The following is a 14,630-nucleotide window of genomic DNA, read 5'->3' as shown; positions in this document are numbered from 1 at the left end:
AAATAACCTGACTAATTTGGGAAAAAAATGTGGGATGTGTTTTTTTTTCTTTGAGTTTTTACAGACGAATTGTTACTTTTCTAAACCCAGAAGGGTCTCGGTTTAGTTTTGTTCCCCATCAGCCTTGGAGGAGTTCAAGACTAAAAAAAGCAAATGTAAAAAAATGTTTTCCCACCTTCTTCTTACCTCTTGACCTTTTCAGAGAAGAAAAGCAAAGTCTCGTGTGGAGACACCAAAGAGAGGAAGGAAGAGGCACCAAGGTGAACAAAAGGAACTAAACCTCACAAGTCAGCTTTTATCTGAAGGCAAACTGGAACATTTGAGACAGAGAAAACTCAGCAAGATGGATTGAAATGACAGCTCTCTCCCCATTTCCATGCAGGGTCCTTGGGCCTTCCTCAGTCCAACAAATTCCAGTGCATTCCCTGTTTGCAGCAGTTCCAATTTCCAGTCCTGCTGGAATGTTCTGGTGTTGTGAGGGTCCCCAGGACGAGGTGAGAGATGAGAATTGACTCCAAGTTCTCAGAAGGCTGATATATTATATTATATTATATTATATTATATTATATTATATTATATTATATTATATTATATTATATTATATTATATTATATTATATTATATTATATTATATTATATTATATTATATTATATTATATTATATTATATATTATAGTATCATATTATATCATATTATATTAATTACATACTCTATATTCTCTATCATAGATATGATATGATATGATATGAAATTGATATACTAAAACTATACTAAAGAAAGAGAAAGGAGACATCAGAAGGCCAGACAAGAATGAACAATAGAAACCTGTGACTGATCAGAGTCCCAACACAGCTGGACTAGGATTGGTCATTAAGTTAAAACAATTCACGTGCTGAGTAAACAATTCTCCAAATCACATTCCAGAGGAGCAAAACATGGAGAAGCAAATCAGAGAATTATTATTTTTAATTTTTCTTTGAAGCTTCTCATCTTGCCAGGAGAAGAAATCCTGGCAAAGGGACTTTCCATAAGATAACCCAGTGACCCTGGGACGTGGGGCTGTTTTCTCTCCATCACTCCTAAAGCTCAGCTGCCTCTGCTCCCTCTCGCTCTCAGGGCTTGTGCTGCACATTCCTGCCTGCCTTTCCCCACCTTGCACCCCAGAACTGCTTTCCCTGCTTTTCCTCATTGATTTCTGCACTTGCAGCTGCTTTACAAGATGGAACAGCACCTGCTGAGGCCAGGGGGTCTCACCTTGGTCTGGGCCAATGGATGGAAACCCAAACCTTTTTTCCTGCAGGTTTTGAGCAGAGCAGAGCACACAAACCAAACAGATGCCATCCACCTTAGGAGCATTTCCCTCAAACTCCCATTTCATCTGACTGGGAAACAAACACTTGGGATATTTTTATTATATAGTTTATATATATAATATATATGTAAATAATACTATAAAAATACATAAATATAATATATAAAATATATATTATATTTATTATATAATATATATTATATTATAAAAGAAATGGGACTAAATACATGATAAACCTTTCTGCTCTAGCTCAGTCAGAAAGCTGTAAAAGTGAACTGACTCATTCTGTTCTGTTTATTTATGGGGTGTTTTTGGAGCTCTGATTTATTCTGTTTATTTATTTATGTATTGATGAGGTGGTTTTGGAGCTGTGGGCCTGCTGAGGAATGGCCACGTGCTGGTCCCTGTGAAGCTGCAGAGGAGCTCAGCTGAAACCTCAGCTTGAGGAGCACAGGTGATGCTGGCACTGGTGGCATCTTTGTCTCTTGGTTCAGAGCAGAGAGAAGGTCCCTGGATTTTCTCAGTGATGACAGAAGAAGAGCTGAGCACCCAAATATAAGAAAAGCAACATTATCCAAAACAGATCAAGAGGTAATTAACCTTCAGACTTGTCAGTGTTGCCCAGAACTGTGGGCAACCCCAACAGTGCCAGGTTTCTCTGGGTCATTCTATTGTGAATCACCCCAGGGAGATTTATTTTTCACATGGCCAATTTTGCTGCATCCTCCTCTTGTAAAAATCAAAGCAGGGTAGCTTGCTTAAGGGGGAAAAAAAAAAGGCAGCATAATATCTTGATGATTTCTTCAGAGATCTCTTCTCACAGTTTTAGGTATCTTAGAAAGGAAATTGATGCATCTTCCTTTCTTCTTCGTGTGTTCTTGGTGCCACAAGCTGTGCACAGCATGCTTTCAATTAATTTAAACAAACTTTCCATCTGCTCCCACAAATGTAGGATTTGAGTGAAAGACAATGATGGAGTGACATGGAATGTGCTGATAGCCACTAATGTGGGAGCCAGTCTGCTGTGGAAAACGGAACATCCACAGTGGCTATTCCATTTCTGCTCCATGGTAAAGGCTCACTTCAGTGATAAATGATTATTGTTTTCAATATTTGCCTAATCAGGACGGGAAGGGAAAGCTTTAGAGCTGGGGCTGGTGATTTACATTTTACAGAGCGTGGTAATGTGGAGAGCAGGATGTATCAGATCTATTCCTTTTTAATTGCCACTTTCATCAAGCTTTATGGTATGGAATTATTTCATTATGTTTCTGCACTTAAAACAAAACCACAGCAATGCTGAATATGATTGGAACTTGGAAAGCTTTGGCTTTGCTATCAGTTTGATCAGAATACAGTGTGTGTTGCAAATATTCTGCTTTTCCCCAACAAATTCAATTCCAACAAAGGTATTTAAATTAGAAAAGCCAAGGCCACAGTAAAACAGCGACAATGGCAACATTCAAGTAATGACACAGACTAAATTATGGTAAATGTGTACAAGAAAAGCCTTTTGCTATTAAATGTGTGCATTTTACAGACGTTAACAAGTCCTCTGTGTGTGGGGTTTAAAGGGGGAGCTGATGGTGGTTTTTCTTTTTTTTTTTAATATTATAAAATAGGAACTAACTGTGATCCTGGCACCAGCCCTTCAAGCAATAACTGTTTAAAGCCATGTGGTAGTTAAGTTTTACCTGCAGCCCAACCTTGTTCCCAATTGAACTCAGGAGAATAAGTTTATGGCTTCTTTTTCCCCCAATTTAAATTAGGACATGAACTTGCAAAGTGGTATTAATTTGGGGCCCTGCTTCCTGCTTCCTGCTCCCTGTATTTCTTACTTTAAGTACTTTCAGCCCTGGTTGGCCTCTCCAACTGGTCAAACACATGGAAATCACAATTCTAGGGCTTGGTGAGCTGTGCAGGAGCTGTGGTGGCAGCATTTCTGTGAGCAACAGCAGGGAAAGATAAGAAACTGCTCCTTGTAATTCAACCCTCAAACTCAACACCACTTGCACCTTAGGGTGAGGATTTCATGGAGAATAATTCTGTATAATCCCGTGTAGGTTGATGGAAGCTGATGCTGTGTTTTCATGGCCACTGTGTACCTGCAGTCAGGGCAGATTCCTCCCTGCTGCTGCTGCCACCTGTGTCACCTCAAGCACTGGCACTTCTGGTTTTTGGTTTTTGTTTTGTTCTTTCTTTGTAAGATCTTATTCTTGGCAAGGCTGAGCAAGAGCTGAATTTCAGGTGCCCTCATAGCCTACCTGTGCATCAAACAGTGTAAGATACCCAGTGGGGTGGGAAAAATCTTCCCTTTCCCTTTCCCTTTCCCTTTCCCTTTCCCTTTCCCTTTCCCTCTCCCTCTCCCTTTCCCTTTCCCTTTCCCTTTCCCTTTCCCTTTCCCTTTCCCTTTCCCTTTCCCTTTCCCTCTCCCTCTCCCTTTCCCTTTCCCTTTCCCTTTCCCTTTCCCTTTCCCTTTCCCTTTCCCTTTCCCTTTCCCTTTCCCTCTCCCTCTCCCTTTCCCTTTCCCTTTCCCTCTCCCTCTCCCTTTCCCTTTCCCTTTCCCTCTCCCTTTCCCTTTCCCTCTCCCTCTCCCTCTCCCCTTCCCCTTCCCCTTCCCTTTCCCTTTCCCTTTCCCTTTCCCTTTCTTCCCTTTCCCTTTCTTCCCTTTCCCTTTCCCTCTCCCTCTCCCTCTCCCTCTCCCTCTCCCTCTCCCTTTCCCTTTCCCTTTCCCTTTCCCTTTCCCTTTCCCTTTCCCTTTCCCTTTCCCTCTCCCTCTCCCTTTCCCTTTCCCTTTCCCTTTCCCTTTCCCTTTCCCTTTCCCTTTCCCTTTCCCTTTCCCTTTCCCTTTCCCTTTCCCTTTCCCTTTCCCTTTCCCTTTCCCTTTCTTCATCCCTTCATGACAATTTTGGGGTGACATTTATTCCTGGATCTGTTCCATTCTGCAGACCAGAATTACAGATTTCCCAGGGCAACATGATGTGTGAGTAGGAGCCATTTCATTTCCTTTATTTGCTTTCTTCCTTGCTGCAAACAGACCAAATAAAAGAGAAGTTTCTTCATCTAAAACCTGCTTTTTCTCACTGGATATGTTTTCTATGTAGCAGTGATTTCAGACTTCAAAAAATATGAGGCAGAAAAGTTTTCTACTTATTTTATCTGACCAGCTGAGAGAGTTAAGAAAAAAAAAAAAAAAGAAGAAAAAAAAAGGAGCATTCTTTTGGACCCATGGTGAACTCATTCCTCACTGATATTTAGCATATTTTGGACCTGTGTGTCCAAAACCTTGTCTGCTCCCCCAGCTATGTCATATTCTCTAATGAAAAGTGTTAACCTTCCCTCCAGACCTCTCCTCCCTGCTATTCTACAGGACATTTCTGCACCTACAGCAGATAATGGCCCCAGGAATTTATATGCTCAACCTGAAAGCCTTGTAAGAGAAGTAATTAGACAGGCTTAATTAGAGCTGGCATGACAAAATTGATGTCAGTAAACGTGCCCAATCCTGCCCAGAAAGGCATTTTCAAAGGGCTCTGACTGCTGAGTTAGTCATGCTCATTTTTCAGGCAGTGTGTACAAGTGTGTAATATTTAACCACCATTAAATGTTTCTCCAGTTGGAACAGTTTCATGCAGAACTCATCCATTTAATCAATCCATCTCCTTCATTGTTAGGCTGCAACTGGTGTGGCTGCGAAGGAGGGAGAGGAAAGGAGAAAATGAGATGCTCCATTAGAAAACAGCGTTTAGAAGTGACAGATTAAGCTATTGGAAGTGAAGGAAAACGTGAGTCATTTGGGGGGACACTTTATTTTATGAGCAAATTGGATCATTGGCTGAAAAATAATCACTTGGTCCATCAAAGACATAACCCAGAAATGAGGTGGAGAGAGAAGTTAACAGAGGATGAGTAATAGAGGTGAGAGAACAAGCGTGGCAGGGAAGATAATACAAGTTATTGAACATGGCAAACAATGGCAGCTAATGGCAATTAACACTTAAGTGAACACATTTTTTCCCTTAAAAATCTGGTGCTGGTGTCAGTGGGACTTGCCTGACTGCAGATGTGGAGGGGGAACGTGGATCTGAAGTGCCAACAAGAAAGCAGGGAAGGATTATTGGAGCTCAATTATTATTTATAATGTTTTAATTATTATTAAATTTAAAATTTAAAATAATAAAAAATAATATACTATTCAAAAAAAGTAATCTTTTAGGGGAAAAGGGGAAGTCCAAGAGGAATAAAAATTAAAAAGAAAGTTCTCAGGAAAAATGTGCAGTCTCCTGGTTCGTGCTTCCAGATCTTTCCTCTGCCTATCAGAATAAAATCCCTTTATGAGTATCACTGAATGTGTGTTTACCTGGAGGTTCCAAGTGGCACAGTTGTCAGACTGCACCCCAAAGCAGCCCTTACAGCTCTTCCAAGGTGGAATTGTGTCCTTGAACCATCCCTGGCTCTCTGTACACAGCCAAGGCCACAGCAGCACAGACCCTTCCTGCTCATCCCAATGTTTGGTAGCCAGAACTGTTCCCTGCTAAAATCTGTCCCAGCTATGATGGCATAAAAACTTATTTAATGCAGTTCCAGCACTTCTTGCATTGATAATACAAAGGTATATTTTCCTGCTGGAACAGGAGAAAACATTCTGAATAATAGCTCAGGTATTATTTTCAATAATACTTTGGGACATAATACAGAATAATATTTATTTGTGGTTTAACCTGCCTGCTGGAGGCAAATTACCTGGCTCCATTATCTGGCTTTCCTGCCTGAGAAGCTTCACTTGAAGCAAGGCAGCCCCAGATGGAGTATATCCATTTATTCAGCATTTATAAAGGTGTGTGGGGGCTCAGCTCTGCAGTCCCTACCAGGGGAAGCTGTTTTCAGACACAGATTTCCCTGTGGAGCAGGGAATAATTCAGCTACCAAAAATTCAATATTCCTCACTCAACCACGGTGAATTTTCTCCGTGCCATCCTCAGGAATGCTCATTCCTTGGAAGAATCCCTTGTCCCAGTCGGGAAGGATGTGAAGAGCAGGATTTAGGGTCAGGCACAGCAATGAGTGAATAGAAGGAGTCACTTTGGGGCTTCTGGGGAGTTCAGTTTGTCTGGATGAACACAAAATCCAAATACCCCATCCTGCACAAGGAGCCCAACACCCAGGGAGAGGACCTGGGTTAAAGGACATGAATCATTAACCACGATGCAGAGACAGCTGGCATCAGCTGCAGGAATTATAGAAACTCTGAATTAATGCTGGAAAAATCAGTTGAGTTTGAAATCACCTCCCTTCACAGCCCCTATATTGTATGTATGATTAAGAGTTGGGTTATTTTGCTTTTTAGGGCTGCACTCATTCCTGGGCCACTGGATGAATAGAGTTGTCTTATATTTTTATAGCAGGCTGTTGAAAAAACAAATTTATTTACAAGGTAAGTAATGGTTGAAAGCGTGTAATACTTTTAAAATTATTTTAAACATTAAGTTTTAGGTCCCCAGTCTAAAAACATTGACTATAATTTTTAAATGCTTAAGGTATTCCGTGGTTACAAGGAATGTTTCTGGAGCACTCTTTTCTTTTTTCAACTTAATTTCTTTATTTTGGGAGGTTGGGAGTCTTTGTTCATATTTTGTTGGGGTTGTTTTGTTTGGGGATTTTTTGTGGTTTTTGGGGTTTTTTTTTGTTTATTTGGTTTTGTTTTGGGGTTTTTTGGGGTTTTTTTTTTTTGGTTTTTTGCTTGTTTTTGGTTTTTTTTGTTTTGTTTGTTTGTTTTAAGGAAATCTTTCTTAGATACTTATGATCCCTTAGAGGTAATTATTAAGATTAATCACCTGTCTTCTACAAATTGTTATCTCAATTGGCATCCAACTAAACCAGAATTGCAGCACACAAGAGAAATCTTTCCGGAATTCTCTTAAAATTCCAGGATTCTTGTGTACTCCCGTCCAACATACTCTCATTTTTGTCTTGGTTCCTGCGGACTGCTTTTAAATTAATGAACAGGCTTTCAAGGCTCATGGTGGGTCCTAGATAAGGTGCAAAAATTATGCTAAAATATGCGGCGATAATTGGGTGTCAGTTTAGGAGCGTGTTTGGCGCTGAGCAGGTGCCTGGTGTTTGCTGTGAACCCGAGGTTATTGGGAATCCGCTGCTAACAGCATCCCGGGGGGCTCCGTGCAGCTCATTTCACACTTGGACCTTGCGATGTTTGCGACGATTCTCGGAGCTCAGAGATGGCCAGGGGACTTTGGCAGGGACAGCCAAGCAAAACGTTAATAAGGAAAACAGAGCAGGAGCCCGAGCCAGGATTCAGCTGCTGCCAGGCTCCATCAGCGCTGCTGACATGGGAAAAAAAATGAATTATTTCATCTCCCACAGCCCTACACCGACGGGGAATTTATTTATTTATTAACAGAGAAGTAACAGAGTGAAGTACAAGGGAGGGATGGGGAGAAGGGAATGTGTTAGGCCAGTGACACCTCTCTTGAATGAGTGCCTGTGAATGGGTTTTGCTCCTCACCACAGCTCAAAAAACACAGTTTTTTTGGAGGGCACTTTATTTTACGTGTAAATTGGATCATTGGCTGAAAAATAATCACTTGGTCCATCAAAGACATAACCCAGAAACGAGGTGGAGATGCTGCCACACCAGAGCAGAGAGTGCCATCCTGCAGAGGCATTTACAGCTCTGCAAACTGGGAGAAACATTCCAGCACCAAAGCTGAGCTGATTTCCCACTCTCATGCTTATAAATGTATAAATGTTGTGAAAAATGCGTATTTTATCATTGGCTTTTCGCAAATGTTAAAATGAATATTGTATGTGTTGTGTTAGAAAGTGATGCTGTATTAATTCTCTTAAGTAGTGTGGTGGATATAGTTTTAGGTTATAAAAAATGTCAAAATAGAAACCGTGCTATGTAGGATACTTTTTTTTAAAGAAAGGACTTGCAGCCACAGGACACCCAAATCTTTCAGAGAAAAAGGATTTATTGCTCCATTATCAGGAGAAATGAACTTCTTCCCACCTCGAAGGTGGGATTCAGGAGTCAGAGGAAGAAGTTGACACTGCCCAGACAGAATCCTGTGTTTGAATGGAATTTATGCATCATGGATGAGATGTATGACTGTGCAACAGGCTGTTGTTTTTAAGGGTTAATCCTCTGTTAATGTGGGTCCTTTTTTGGGTTCGTGCTGCCCAGAAAAAGGTACCTGGATGTCTTTGTCTCTATTGTCTCATATTGTCCTAATTCAAATTGTCCAAATTATTATTACTCTGACTGTATTCCTATTTTTATAACCATTTTATTACTATTAAACTTTTAACACTTTAAAAACAGGCGATTGGCGTTTTTCACAACGTGCTGTATAAATGTGCTCAGGTGTAAAGCAAGGCTCAGGTGTGTCCCAAAACCATGGCCCAGCCAAGCTGCAGGTGCTGTGAGCACCCTCAGTCCTGGTGGGAGCAGCAAATTTGGAATTGTGTTTTTCTGTAATGAAAGGCTGACCTCCACAGGGCAGAACTCAGAGCTCCCACCAACCTGCACAAGACTCCAAATTCCAGGGGGGAGCACCAGCAGCAAACTTGGGCTTTTAGTCTGAAGCCATCCTGGGTTTGGGTGCTCTCAGCTGCTCTCAGTAAATCCCTGCTCTTCACCTCTCTCTGTGATGCTCATGCTACCAAAAATAAGGGGCAAATCTTCACTGTCTGGACGCCTGTGACATCCTGCCTCTATACAGGAAAGCTGTTGGATTGAGGCCTTAAAAATAAATTTAAGAAGAGAAAAAGGTTAGCAGGCTCCCTCAGTGGTATTTGCTGAGAAATATAGCATTCTTCTGTCATTTCAGCCATGAGAAATGCAGCAAAATCCTTCCCCTGAAAGCCTGGGCTGTGCCTGGTGAGTGTCTTCTGACTCACAGGAAGCTGGGAAGCAGCTCTGAACAGTGGCTCATGGCACAGCAGCCTTTGGGAAGAACAAACCTACAGGGATCTCCTAAATCCATGGCTGAGGGGCTGAGCAGGCTGAGAATTCTGTTCAGGTCATTTTAAATTTATTTGTTTAAAGGAAAGATGCAGAATGCCAGGAGAGGGTCTGTGCACAAACAGAGGGAGAGGTGTTTTATGGGGGAATAGATGAATCTATTATCTTTTATCTTTTATCCAGACTGTGTGAAGACCCACAGAAAAAAAATCCCATTTCAGTCCCCTCTATTTCCTCTGGAACTGAAACCAAAAAATAGAACCAAAAACCTTCTCAAAGCCCTGGAGTAGAGGGAAATGCACCTGCCAGGCCCATCAAGATGAGTGGTACAAGCCCATGCTGCCAACTGTCCCCACTTCCACCTCTTTAAAGGTATCAGAATTGCCCCAATTCCCATATTAATTAGTCTCTACTATAGTTTAATTGCATGTTATTTTTTTTCTAATGAACCGAGGTTTTAATGAGCATTCACTGTTTAATAAGCAATTAAAAATAGCCTATTATTTTTTATGTGTGTGTAATAATGAAGCTCATCACCTGAACAGCTTATATTTATATGTATACATATTTTATTACTTTGATTTGAACAATAAATCTCATGCACCTAATTATTTAGCTGTGTTTTGGATGAGCTATACCTTCACTAAATGATGGAGTTCAACTGCTCATAAGCTACAAGAACATAGAATTTTGTGGGTGATTGATGGTTTATCAGCATGGTATTTTTGTTTGGGTTTTTTTGGGGGGTTGGTTTGTTCTGGGGTTAATTCTATGTTTGTTTGATGGTGGTTGTGGAGTGATGATGAGAGTTGGTTATTGGTTTTGATACTAGGAAATATAGAGGAAGGTTAATTGAAAGTGTATTGATGACAAATGATTTGGATAATGTAGGGATATATGGTTTAATGTATCTTCCACCTATTTAGGAGGAGCTGCAGTGGCAAGAGGAATTTGCCTAAAATTGAATAAAAAGCTGAAGAAAACCAGCCTTGGACTGCATCCACTCCAGCCCAGCAGAGATGCGAGTGCAGCACTCATTTACTTTTGCTTCAGGAGCTCGTTTGCTAAAGAGCAAAGAGCCCAGTGCCAGAAAAAGGGAATTAGGAGTGTGAGGGAGGGCTGAGCTCCCCAGGTGTGAGTGAAGAGAGACAACTGCAATTAAAAGTAGATTTGTTACAGAAGTGAGGAAAGAGAGAGAGAGCCCCCATGGGTCTTGCACAAGGGCAGGAGTGATGGCAGGACAGCAATGCCCAGAAAACTGAGGTGACACAGAGGGGGACAGTCCAGCCACAGGGAAACCCTTGCACAAATAACTGTAGTTTGATTTCTGGGTGTCCAATCACCCTGAGCCCAGCTCAGTGTGGGGCTCTGGGGGGCTCCAGCTCTCTGCAGAGGCTCTGGGCTGCTGTCCCTGCCCTGGGCCCTGTGGCTGCCCTTGCAGGAGGGTGAAATCCCCACTGCCAGGCTGGTTTGGGCAGGGCTGGGGGTACAAGGAGCCATTGCACCCTCTCAGCACCAAGGGTTCCTCTCTGGAGCCATTTCTGCTTTGACTTCTCCATGCAGGATCCAAGAAGAGCCATTTTCAGGGGGATTAATGCAGTTTCTGGCATTGGTAACGATGGCAGAACTTCCCAGGCTCTCCAGCACTGGGGTGGATCTGACACGATGCAGGGAGTGGTCTCAGCTTGGACACGTGAGTTTAATGGCACAAAAAGTCAAAATCTTTCCTTTGGACACTGTCTTGTAACAACAGCTTTTCTAATTACTGCAATGTGTGGTTTCTACTGTGCTTTATCTGTGGACTCTGTCACATTCTCTGTGATCCCCACATGAATTACACATCCCCCATGTTCTTTTTTCCTTTTCAGCAATCAAGGATATGAAAGGCTGTGAATCTGTTAATTGGGGCCCCTGTTCTCTGGAGGTTTTGCTGGTTTTGCTCAGTATGAAGCATGATGCCAATTGAGTTACCTTGGAGATGTAGGGGAAAAAAAATAGTGCCTGTATTAGCTCATGATGACTTAGAACCAAAGGAAACATTTTAGAGTTCTAGAATTATTTTATCAGCAGGGGGAGGGGTCCTTCAGCTCTTGGCTTTTGGGGTTTTAATGGTTCCAGTGGGATCCAGGTGCATAAATCCCACCCAAGGCCATTTGCCCTGGTGCCAGCTGAGCCAATACTGCACCCTGCAACCCCAAGGCAGGTTATAATCACTGCTCTTAATTATGGGGCACACTTAATTACCACAGCCAGCTAGGCTTTGCTTTCTGAGTGTTCAGCATACCTGGCAGTAATCAAGGAGCCAAAATGCTTTCTTTTCTTGTTTTGGACAGCCTGGTTTGGGAAGTGCATCCAACCACAGAGCTGGTGGTGGTGTCCTACAGCTGGATGTGGAGCTGTGGGATGGGAAAGGAGTGAGAGGAGTGAGCTGAGCTGCCACACACAGCTGGATGTGGGGCAGTGGGTTGGGAAAGGAGCCACAGGAATGGGCTGTGCTGCCATGGCCACACACAGCTGGATGTGGGGTTGGGAAATGGGTCAGAGGAATGGGCTGTGCTGCCAGAGCCGCACACAGCTGGATGTGGAGCTATGGGTTGGGAAAGGAGTGAAAGGAATGAGTTGTGTGCCATACACAGCTGGATGTGGGGCAGTGGGTTGGGAAAGGAATCACAGGAGTGGGCTGTGCTGCCATACACAGCTGGATGTGGGGCTGTGGGTTGGGAAAGGAATCACAGGAGTGGGCTGTGCTGCCATACACAGCTGGATGTGGGGTTGGGAAATGGGTCAGAGGAGTGGGCTGTGTGCCATGCACAGCTGGATGTGGAGCTCTGTGTTGGGAAAGGGGTGAGAGGAGTGGGCTGTGCTGCCCACACAGCTGAATGTGGGGCTGTGGGTTGGGAAAGGAGTGAGAGGAGTGGGCTGTGCTGCCATACACAGCTGGATGTGGAGCTCTGTGTTGGGAAAGGGGTGAAAGGAGTGGGCTGTGCTGCCCACACACAGCTGGGCAGTGCTGGGCTGGAGTCTCTCAGTGCAGGAGCCACGGGAGCAGCCAAAGGGCAGCAGGAGGATGAGGAGAGTCCGGCTGGAGGTGAGGAGGTCGAGCCTCCCCGAAGCTTTGCAGCAGGAGCAGTGCCCCTTGCTTTGTTTCTGCAGGTGAGAAGGTTGCACTGAAGGCAGGGGGATTGCTCTGATTTCTGCTGCTGGGGAAAGGCCATGACTGGGCTGAGCTGTGCACAGTTCCCAGCTAACAGCAGTGTGCAGGGCAGAATGGGAGGTGTGAGATGAGACACAGGAGGGTTCAAAGGGCAGCACAAAACCTCCCCCAGCTGAAAGCCATCCAGCATTTTCTCTCTCTGTTAACACCACACTGCTTGTGGTTTAACTTTGTGCTGTTTCTCAGCATTGGTTTAGGACAACGAGCTCAGCTGGGACCAAAGGAGGTGATCCAGGTTTGCTGTGGCTTTCAGGTAATGGCTGACCTTCTGCCCAACTACAGCACAGGCTCCATGTGGGCTCTTTCATCCTCTACTTATTATGGACCACATGAAAAAACCCATTTAGATTTAAAGCCTGGAAAAGCATCAGCAATGGGCAGGGGCTGGAGGTGGGTCTCGGTGACAGAAAGCTGCTGGGGCTTGTGCTCAAATGTTTGCTTCAAGGGCTGCCCTCCCTCCCCAGCTTCCTCTATTCTCACAGGTATTGAAAGGCTATTTTCAGAGATATTCCACCTTTGTGTGGCTCTGTCACTTCAGATAACTTCCTAGAAGATCTGAAATAGAACCTGCAGGAATTTCAGCAAGGCAGCAGGCTTTAGCTTTACACTGGAACAAGAATTCCCTGGCAAGGAGGCACTTGTTCAGTTTTCTGTGTTGTTTGTGCAGTTTTTGTGCCTGGCTGCTCTCTCTAAGGGGGTGGTGAGTGACCAGGTGAGGCAGGAAGGAAATGCACAGAGATCCATGAGAGCTCCTGGCTGCAGTCCAGCCTGGGGACAGCTGGTTTGGGTTTGGCTCAAGGCAACCTCTTCAATGGAAATGGGGCTTTAGACAGCAAATTATTGTTGTTACCTGAATATTCAGCTCTGCTTTTTGGTGAGCAAACCTTTTTTTGTGTGGTCAGACCATCCCTGGAGTGTCCAAGGCCAGGCTGGATAGGGCCCTGCTCTGGTGGAAGGTGTCCCTGATCTTTAGATAGTTCAAAATATGATTTTTAAGGTCCCTCCCAACCCAAACCATCCTCTGTGATTCCATTTACCTCTCTAAGCTCATGATTCTCATTCTCAAACCACGTGAAGGCTGCAATTTTTCTCCTTCCTGAAGAACATGCTGAGGTTTCTGATGTTTAGCACGGGTGGTTCCATTCCTTTGCCAGTCTGGAGGCCGTTTTGTGGCCTCCATTCCTGAGGCAAGGTCTAGGTCCAGACAGAAGGTAAAAGCCCATACATCCTTTATTTGAGCATTTCACAAATAAATTACAAGTTTCTTTGCAACCACATCATAAATCAAAATGTTTATTTACACCTCAGAAACAGCAAGCGATTCAGCAACTAGGGCCCAAAGGAATGATTAACTGGAAAAGCAGCTGAATTAAGCATCTTGAAAATCAAACAAAATGTTTTCCTCCTTGTTTGGACTGTTAAAAATGGAAAAAAAAAATGTTGGTGGTAACTTCAAGGGACAGAGGTTGTTTGGGGTAGGTGTGGTTTTGCAGGAGGGTTCTGGCTGAAATGGCAGTAACAACACAACCCATTTGTGCTGAGTTCCCACCTCAGCCCCCCAGACACGGATCCATTCCTCATTCCACACCTCAGGGGGTGTGTGCACATCCAAACACCCAGCCTGGCTCTACACTGCATTTATTTCACCCCAAGCCTCAGAGTGCACTCGCTTGCTGATGCAGAGGAGGTGTTCAAGGCAGTGCTCGAGGCTGGATGAAGCTTTCCCAAGCAGCTGTCCCACTGGAAGCTCAGGAATGTCCCACATTGTCCCACTGGAAGCTCAGGAATGAGGAATTGTGGCTCTAAACCCTTCCCTTTGCACTCCTGTGACCTGCTGATCCACAGACAACTGAAAATGAGTCAGAAAACAACGATGCATGTCTTCAACTGATGCAATTGTGGTACGAGGGGACAGCTCAGGGTGGCAGAAATACAACAGGAGAGTTGAGATAAGCCTGGGGTTTGGTGTGTGGGCTTTTTGCCCCTTTTATTTGCTTTAAATCAGACTGGTTCAGTACATGCAGCCCATGCTGTCCCTTATCTCATGAATTCCTCCCTAACTGAGGGAATTAAACTGCTTATTCCAAGTCCCCCGTGTTGTATCCACCTCCTTCCACCT

General features: G+C 43.8%; 1 long non-coding RNA gene across 2 annotated transcripts in view; it reads left to right on the top strand.

The window, feature by feature from the left end:
• Positions 1 to 9,793, top strand: part of LOC143695083 (uncharacterized) — a 126,388-nt gene extending 116,595 nt beyond the window's left edge. The window contains exons 1-3 of one of the 2 annotated variants that reach the window (XR_013183991.1): positions 5,002 to 5,098; positions 6,661 to 6,747; positions 9,481 to 9,793. This is a non-coding gene — a long non-coding RNA (uncharacterized LOC143695083). Of the gene's footprint in view, positions 1 to 5,001; positions 5,099 to 6,660; positions 6,748 to 9,480 lie in introns of those variants that run through there. The other variant, XR_013183992.1, reaches the window with a different exon arrangement.
• The last annotated feature ends 4,837 nt before the right edge of the window (positions 9,794 to 14,630 follow it).

This window comes from Agelaius phoeniceus, chromosome 12, assembly GCF_051311805.1.
Source record: "Agelaius phoeniceus isolate bAgePho1 chromosome 12, bAgePho1.hap1, whole genome shotgun sequence".
Lineage (NCBI taxonomy): Eukaryota > Metazoa > Chordata > Aves > Passeriformes > Icteridae > Agelaius > Agelaius phoeniceus.
The sequence above is the reverse complement of the archived record's forward strand: the minus strand, read 5'-3'. Positions and strand labels throughout refer to the sequence as shown.